The sequence below is a fragment of the Orycteropus afer genome, unplaced genomic scaffold, assembly GCF_000298275.1.
Source record: "Orycteropus afer afer isolate SDZICR_OR568_19922 unplaced genomic scaffold, OryAfe1.0 scaffold00337, whole genome shotgun sequence".
Classification (NCBI taxonomy): Eukaryota; Metazoa; Chordata; class Mammalia; order Tubulidentata; family Orycteropodidae; genus Orycteropus; species Orycteropus afer.
Window position 1 is genome coordinate 630,221 of NW_006921924.1, and position 9,659 is coordinate 639,879.

The 9,659-nt window shown below is 36.0% G+C and overlaps 1 protein-coding gene across 1 annotated transcript in view; it reads right to left on the reverse strand.

Moving 5' to 3' along the window:
* TENM1 (teneurin transmembrane protein 1) overlaps positions 1 to 9,659 on the reverse strand; it is a 720,277-nt gene that overhangs the window by 476,998 nt on the left and 233,620 nt on the right. The window lies entirely within an intron of this gene.

A 9,659-nucleotide genomic window follows, 5' to 3' on the forward strand; every position in this document is an offset into this window, starting at 1 on the left:
AAAGTTGTATTGTCTGCATATCTCAGGTTGTTAATGATTCTTCCTCCAATCCTGATGCCACGTTTTTCTTCATATGGTCCATCTTCTCAGATTATTTGCTCAGCATATAGATTGAGTAAGTGTGGGGAAAGGATACAACCCTGACACACTCCCTTCTTGATTTTAAACTATGCAGTGTCCCCTTGTTCTGTTCGAATGACAGCCTCCTGGTCAAGGTACAGGTTCCATGGTACAAGGTATGCATGTTAGATTATGGCATTTCCTTGGATTGCTGGCTTGACATCAAGTTCTCTGTTTTAACCTAGCTTTGATCAAAACTAAGAATTGCTCTAATGCTTCTTGGAACACCTCTGAAGATTGTTCTTACAAGTTTTTAGTCTATCCCAAGTTCCCTAGAGTTTTAATGAGTCTCCTTGCAGCTAACATAAATAATAGTCTAGATTACTGATTCCAGCAAGTAAGAAAAAAGAGCCTTCTTATACTCTAATTCTAAAACCAATAATTCTAGAATTTGGGTGCTTACCCATTTGTAACAATTCTTTAACAAATAACTGGTTTGAGCATTTTAATCAAACCATTCCTCTCATCTACTACCAACAAAAAAAAAGGTATGATTTGTGCTTCTCATGTACATGATCAAAATACTCCTATATTGATATACCAAACCCAGGTGATGAACCTAACACTTGGGCATTGCCCTGTCTGGATGGATGGAGCATAACAGGGCAATGTACTCCAGGTCATTTAGGTATCCCATTGGAATATATAGTCCTATGATGAATTTACTCATTGGTCTAGCTAGCAATTTAAAATATGGACTCAAACCAAGAGATCTACTGACAGCTATGGGTATTATAACTCCATCCAACTTAGGTGTGGGACAGGATATAGATTTTTAAGATCATTCTTTTCTTTTTATGGAATAGCTGAATTACAGCCACCATTATGAAATTTGTCTGCCTCTGTGGAACAAATCATGAATGAAACTGCTGATGGAACAGCAGCCTAGCGAGAATCCTTTAACTCCTTTGCAAAAGTGATCTTGGACAACAGTATAGCCTTAGACTTTCTTTGAGATCAACAATGGGGTATTTGTTTCACCTGGATTAATAATATCCATGAGGTTGAACATGATATCAAGAAAATTCATCAAAATGCTATCATATAGAAGACTCAGAATCTGAATCCTTTTGGTTTGATTATTTTCAGCTGGTTACCTAAAGAATTCTGGATTAGCTCTGTATTGCTAACTGGATTAATGATATTAATTGCTGTTGTAATAGTTATTGTAATAATCAACTGTTTCATAAAATATATAACCAATGTTATAACATAGAAGACAAATTGAATGTCTGTGAAGAGAATTATGTACATACATGAGACCCACTTCCCAAGTAGACTTGAGCTCACACTCTGAGCCAGTCCTTTGATCAATTCCTCTAACGTGGTCCTACTCCACACAGAATCCCCCATCTAAGATCAAAGAAGCTGAATGCTAAGCCATAGCAGGGCAAAGAGCTCAGACTACTAAATAGTAATGTCAGAGGTCGTAAAGGCTTACCTGAGATAATAAGCCATCTATGGAATCATGTGTCATCACTATAAGCCCCTGCAGACAAAAGCATTCATACAATAGTAATCCAAGAAATCCTTGATTACAAGGAGAAAATGTGTGAGAATTACAAAATCTGGGCACTCGTTTCATATTAGCATGATAGTCCTTAGTCTAAGCCAGTCCATCTCAGCTTTTGCTTATTTCCCTTACAATTGTCAAGCCTTTAGATAGACTCAGGTGCATAACAAAGGATTTCCCCTGCAACTGTCAAACCCTTAGATTTAAGTGCAAAAGGAAACATTTTACCAGTGGTTAAATTAAAGATATGGAAAGATGTTCCTAAGGGAGGGTATTGACACAAGAGCCTTATCAGAAATTCCCTCCGTAGCCCTCAGGAAATGTTTTAAGATAGCTACCTTATGATCACCCTGTCAATCCACTCTTCTTCACGTATTTAAATGAACCAATCCAAATAGCCCACATTCATGTTTCCAACCAATCACTGTAAAACCCCCATTTTGAGTTGTCTTGCCTCCAGCTTCACTGATCTTGCAACATCTAATCAGAATGTTATACCTTAGTTCTTGATTTTACCTCATAAATATGCCTCTGTTACTCCACCATTCTGGAACATTTGATTTCACTTTGTCAGATCAGACGTGTCTCCTGTTTGAACCGTTTTGCACCACTGATAAATCTCTGCTTTTATTTTAACAAAGTATGCATTTTTACTCATTAACAGTTCCAATAAAACTTCATTCACAAAAACAGGCAGTGGGCCAGATTTGGCCTATGGGCCATAGTTTGCTGATTCCTGTTGTATTGGCTTATTATTCATTACCCAGTGGATTCATTTTAAAAAGCAGAATTCACCACTCAAGCTATTTAATTTTTCACTTAAAACACAAATTTATTTTGTTCTGACAAATGAAAGTTTGAGTAAAAATTTGCTTTTGAGGACTGAAGTGAAGGAATGCTGTCTTTGACTTTCAATATTCTCTATATATTTCATCTTAAGAGTCAAAGCAATGCATTTATATTTCAAATACATTTCAAGTCATAAAAAAAGTAAAAGAAGGAGTTCCATCTGTCAATGTAAGTGAATTATATTCAACTCAATAACCTCCAGGTAGGCTATTTACAAATTTTACATTTAAATTCATAGATAACACCTTATCTTCTTATAATTTTGTAGCCAGGTGAATTTCCTCTATTTCATCTACCTACAGAGAAGTCCTTGAAACTCAAGAATCTATTTGATTTTACCACTTGAATTGAACTCAGTTCCTAAAGCATCTGCATTAAATCTAAGTAAAAATTTTATTTTTAATTAGCTGCCATTTTTAATTACCCAAACAATTCATCTTCATTAAAAAATATGGATATTGGCAGGGTCACTGTATAATGGCATGCAGACTGCTCACTATACCAGAGTGCTCTGTTCCAGAATGTGCCATTCATATTGAGGACATTGTGGATCACTGAGGACACTGTAAATCTACAGATTTATTAAAACAGTTTTCTGGAATATGGTTATAAAGAGTCTTATTCTAACTGCCAGTATTTTACAGTAATTTTCTGGTGGATTGCAGTAAAGTGTCTTGAGGAAAGAGTGCCTTTTCACACACAAAAAAGCTGTCTGGTCTAGTAATGGCCCTGCACTATCTGAAGGAGTTAGCTTCTTCCTCTAATAATTGAGGATGCAGGTTATAGTTCACCTCACTGGGAAGACTGCAGGGAAATTAGGAAACCACAATAAGTTTACACTTTTCAATTTAAAGAATATCCATTTCTATCCTCTTCTTTTTGAAATGGTGGGCCAATGGACATAGTACACAGTTTTCTCATAGGCCCTTAATGCACTATTATAGTTACTACAGAATTATTTAGGTCACATAGGAATCTAATAGAAACTATGCAGTGTTTTCCTAATCATCTCGCTGTCATTTTTAATGTCACATTTTCAGTTTCCACAGTCCTTTTAAATGTATGATTACCAAGGCAATGGTTTTCAAATTGTTTTTAAAGAATGTACCTTAGGGGCTGAAGGGGGCTGGAACTCTGGGCCCCTCATCTTTACTTTTACCTATTATATATAATAGAGCTGCACTAATATCTTGGTGCAAAGGAAGTTTTAAAATGGTTGCACAGAGAGCAGTTCTAAAAACCTTCCTCCCTTCCAGAGTATGACTTTAATTAAAAGATGTCACCAACAGTATTGGTTACAGTCACAGTTTTCATTCTTTAGATATCTTATACTTGGTAATTTTTACAACCTAGGTAATTTATTTAATTTTCACAAAAATCCTGCAAGGTGGTAGTTTTACTCTTCCCATTTTAGAAATGAAGAAACCAAGTCTCAGAGAGGTTCAGTAACTCGCTCAAAGCCACCCTATTAGTAAGTGGCAAATATGGGATCTGATTTCAAATATCTGCCCTCCCCTACATTGACTTTATTTATTTATATATTTTTACTTTATGAGCTTGCTTTGCATTCAATGTAACGCATACATTTAGTTTCATTCCCCATTCACCATGCCCAACCCTAACCCAGTCTCCTGCCCTCCCTACCCTATAACCCTCCCCCTGTGCCCCTCATATTTATGCACTTCTGTTTGTACTGCATTTCCTCAATTTGAATGTTGGTCCTCTGGTGTCCCATGGTCTATTGCTCTAAGGGATGTATTCCCATAGAGTATGTGGATCCGTCATCCTGGGTTGAGTAGTCTGCATGTACATCTTGTTAACTATTGGGCTGAGAGCCCACTCCTTGGGGTGAGTTTTATTCCAGGCACAGAATGTATTCCAGGGCCATAGTATTGGGAATTTTTGATGTAATGTATTAGCAGGAAAAAACAAAAGGTATTGGATATCTCTCATTTTGAAAAAGTATCATTATGCTCAGTGTGGATCAGGAACTGAACTTATGGAAAATGAAACCCACAAGGTCTAAATTATAATAGATACTTACTTTACATACAAACATACAAATGAGGATAGATACAAAAATGCCAATGAAATAAAATTGCATTTTCACATTCCTTGCCCAAGCACTCATTTCTTAACTTATTATCTTGTTCTGAAATATTTCAGGTTTAAATTACTACCCTTCAAGGACCAAAGTGTACTTAATACACTTCAAACAGTAAATTTCTCTAAGAAAATATGGTTGTTAGCTTTTAAGAAATATAGTTCTGTTACAGTAAGAGGAATTCAAACCGTTGATGATTCACATCACATAAAACTTTATTTGTTGCCTCATTCTGATTTTGAATTCAAGATGGTGTTTGCAGATACTATTATTTCACTTAGGCAACTCACTTTGAACAGAAATCGGTATTTAGATAGTTTATATCACTGATGGTTTGCAACTGTGATTTAAAGCAACCACATACACCTGCAAATGACTTTGTAGCCTTAGGGGAATGCAAAGTGAGGTCACCAGCAGGGACAAGCAGAGCCTTCAACCACTGATGGAAAAATCATTATTTCACCATCTCCTGTTAATTAGTTAGATGTCTGAAGTTGGAGAGAAGTGAACTAGATACACTTTGCAAGGACTATGAGAAGGGTTACAGGGATAGAATTCAACATTTTCTGAGCATCTGCAAAGGGACAAGTACTATGATAAGCACAAAGAATGCAGATATTAACAAGATCTGGTCCATACAGTCATGGAACACTACTTTTCACTTCCTGCCTACCTAATTTACTTGTTATTCTTCTTTGTTTCTGCATTGAAGACAAGTTCTTTCTCTCCATTAACTTTCATCCTTCATGTTTGGTTTGTGTGATCATCTCCATGCTTATTACAAGACAAATGCAAGGTCCTCACCTTTACAAAGATTTTCCTGAGCATTCCTTACTTTGTAAACCCACTGGACCATTTAATCATAAACCAAACCAAACCCATTACCCTAGAGTTGATTCGACTCATAATGACCCCCACAGGGTTTCCAAGACTGTAAATCTTTATGGAAGCAGACTGCCTCATCTTTCCCCCTGTGGAGCGGCTGGTAAGTGCAAACCACCAGCCCTATAGTTCATAGCCCAATGCTTTAACCACTATGCCACCAGAAGAATGTTAAATATAAAATGTAATATGTATTTTCACTATGACTTATGTTATTTGCAAGTAGGCAGAAAAAGCTTCTCTATATTCTCCACTTCAATCTTGCATTTTCAAAGTGGAAAGCAGTGGATAGCTGTATAGTAAGATGAATGAACAAATGGGTATTTGCTTCTGTCATAGAGTTTTCAGATATATCTTTTCTGTATCCAACAGAAGTGCTCTGACAAATGCATATACATAATCGGTGCTCTGTGAAATTATAGTTTAACCACAGGATTTAAAATGAACTTGTAGTAAATCCTTCTACAAAACAGAGTCACTTTTTCTACAGATTACACCCTCTAAGGATCTCTGGTACCATAGTGCCTAAGGCATTTGACTGCTCACCAGAAGGCTGGCGATTCAAACCCACCAGCCACTCCTTGGAAGGAAGGTTGGGCAATCCTACTTCCATAGTGATACTGCCTGGGAAACCCAAGGAGGGGTCGCTATGAGTCGGGCCTGACTTGACGGCAAACAACAACAAAAACAATACCAACCCAATCTAATTTGTTTATGGCATGCAGTAGAACTCTATGGTCAATCAGTCAACATTCAAATTATTTTTTCAAATCCTCATGAAATTCTTAAGAGAACACTATCTACAAACTGAAAATTTCTGGAAATCAACTATATTCAAGTACAAGAGCTTAATAAAAAAATATATGTAATTGTTACAAAACAGAAATGAAATACAATGGAAGCCTGATGTTCCTGTAGGTGAGCTTTAATGTAGAATGCAATATTACTAAGGTTCAATGATTTGCTAGTGTTTCATTGGAGCCATTTGTACAGGCAAAGCAAGTTAATTCAGAATGCTTGCCCTTCTCCTTCCCACCCATGATAAGGCAAAAATCAAGCCATAAAGAAAAAGCAAAGGAATGAACATGGCTTCAAAAGTCGATGAAAATATATGATCAAGAGACTATCTTCTATTCTTTTAAAAATAATGTAACTCAGTATGAAAATGTTACACCAAAACTGCAATTCAAAAGGAGATTATAGTTCTGTAATCACAAGAATTCTATACTTTTCTCTTGATATTAATGAGATTATAAGTAATTTCACTCAGTATCTATGCTATCATTTAAATGAAAATGTTACTTCACAACCAACAAAAAGTACTATCAGCATTTCATTACAGTGCTAATTGTTAACACTTTTCTATACAAAAGTAGATGCATATTAGCTGGAAGTGAAATATCTGAGGTCATCAGCTATGGCATCAGAGTTAATATTGTGTGAAAACATCTGGGAAGTATATTCTTATTATGAATTAATCTCTCTTGATAAACATTTGTGTGCAGTTTCACCATATGGAATTAATTCAGTTAAAAGGTTTCACAATCTTTGGTCAAGGTTACCCTCTTATAAATCGTGCCTTCTTATTATTGTCTACAGGCAAAATCTGAGGTCAGATGAGTTTGACCTCTTTCCATTTTCTTTTATCCTTTGACTTTAGGCCCCGCCTTAATGATAATCTTAATGTAGTCCATTGTTAGTTCCAGGGTCAATGTCCATCAAAAAGGGTTTGGAGGGTCATCAATTCCCAAAAGAAGCTCCTTTTTCCCTAGAGACCATATTCAAATAACAGTATCAAAATTTGGCTGTAGGCAGGAGTTCTGGTAGTGTACTGCATAAGGCACTTGACTGCTCACCAGAAGGCTGGTGGTTCAAACCCACCAGCCACTCCTTGGAAGAAAGATTGGGCTACTTCTGTAGTGATACTGTCTCGGAAACCCATGGAGGGATTGCTATGAGTCAGATCCAACTTCATAGCAGTGAGTTTTTTGAGTGAGGGACAAAGGTGTTCTGATAATGGTGCATGGTTTTCTATAATTTTGTAAAATTGGATGGGAAAATGAGCTTTTAAGATTTTTTTTTTAATTTTCAGATTTTCCTGTTACAAACTAGTTTAACCCTCCTCTGTTCTCTAAAGCTGTGGTAAAGGATTTCTAATACTTCAGAATTCTAAAGAACAATGAAGTAAGGAGGTAGAATCTAAAAGTTAGTATATACACTTGAACACTAGGCTAGCAATTTACAGGTAGCACAGATGTACTTTAAATTTGGCTAAGGCTTGCATTTGGAAAGTATATGGCTGCACTTTGTCATACCTTACCATATACTTCTACTTCTCCTAACACTCAATGACATTTGTATGGTGCTTTATACTTTATAAAATGTTTTCACCTCTTCGTCTTCAGGTACAAAGTCACTCAGAGGAAGTCAGAGACTACAAAAAGCTACTTCATAAACCACTTCCAAATGCCTTGTCATTTTCTGAAAAAGCTGTAAGGCATACTACTTCTTCAGTAACTTTTTATTCAGAATACATCTGAAAAATGAAAAGTTAATGGAAAAGAGGGACATCAAAGACTATCAATTCTGTCAGCTACCCCAAATTAAACACAAGCTAATTTAGTTGAGTAATGACAAGTTTATTTTTCTCTCTCACTCAGCAAAGAAGAAAAACTTACAAGCAGAAATAAAGGAATGCCATTTAGTTTTGCCTAAAAGAGTTTTATCATTTGATATTTAACAATGCATCATTTATATAATGCTTATTTATACATATAATATTGACAGCCAAAGACCAAACACTAGGTAATGCTCATAGCAGAGATAAAGACTTAGTAAATGAATGAATCAGCATTTAACTTAGGCTTCTACTGTGAAGCATACTAATTTGCTAATGTGCAAGGTGCTACAGGAAAGTGCTAAATGAACACTGGCTCTTGTGAAATTTACGTAAGTAGAAAAGTTCAACTACATTAGCACATATTAATTGCCAATAATGACTTGTATCAAAGTAACATTGTTATTCAAAAGAAATTAACAGATACAGAAAGAATCCTAATTAATGAATTTACCAATTATCTGTCTTGCTATAAGTATGTGTGTTCTATTTTCAGTCCCCGTCTATCCACATATGAGTATGCATTACAATGATTTTTCAAGATGCAAGGCTTGGCTACGTGACCTGTAATATTCCTTGTGACCATCAATTCTTTCTCTCTTCACTAAATGCTTTCTTATAAGAATGAAAGTATCAAAGCAACTGATAACAGTCTGTTTGTATATGAAATATTTAATTAGGGAACAGATTCTTACAAAAAGAAGAAGCCATAACTTCATGAGTGCCCAAACAATACCTTACATGAAAGATAAATAATTCTAGGGAGGCACTGTATGAAAAGACTTAATTTTCTGTTTAATATGCATGGACAAAAAAAGCTTCTTTCCATTACCTCATCTTAAGTAGTTTTTCAAATCAAACCCATACTCACACTCATGCTGTCACTGATAATGGATCTTGTGTCAAAGAAAAAGAGCATAAAGGACCCAATAATAAGTGCAATTATCAAACATCAAAAATGTAGATCAAAGTGGATTTCTCTACTCTTCTATACACTGTCACTTCACAGCATTTCACTATTCATAACATGTGGCCCTGACAGGTTATATTAATTTTCTCCATTATGAGAGCAATAGGATTGGCACACTTCAGTCAGAAGCCATGTAGAATCATTATTTCTCTGTCTTATTTTAGTTGTGTGTGTACGTTTGTAAAATGTTCTCCACAGACACACCACACTGAGTCTCCAGAGGTGACAGAGAGCCTTCAGGGAGATGTTAATCTCCCTGTGACGGATGGGTTCACGGAAAGATTTTATTTCTTTCAGATAGTACAATATTTCCTCTCTCTGGGAAACACCCGCTGTATCTTTGGGAGGGCTGAATTATCTCAGAGGGAAACTGGGAGTACTTCTAGAAACTTGCCAGCTTGAATCATTTCAATAACTCAAGGAATCTAATTTCTACTCCCTCCCACATTCTATATTCCCTCCTTCCCCCAATACTTTCCCTGATACATTTTTTTCTTTGAAAAAATTTGCATTTACTTCTCCTACCAAATGTTGACTCAAAATCATCTGCTGGGTATTACAGAGGTGGATTTCCAGAGTCCTTTCAGTCTGAAATCTTCCAGTT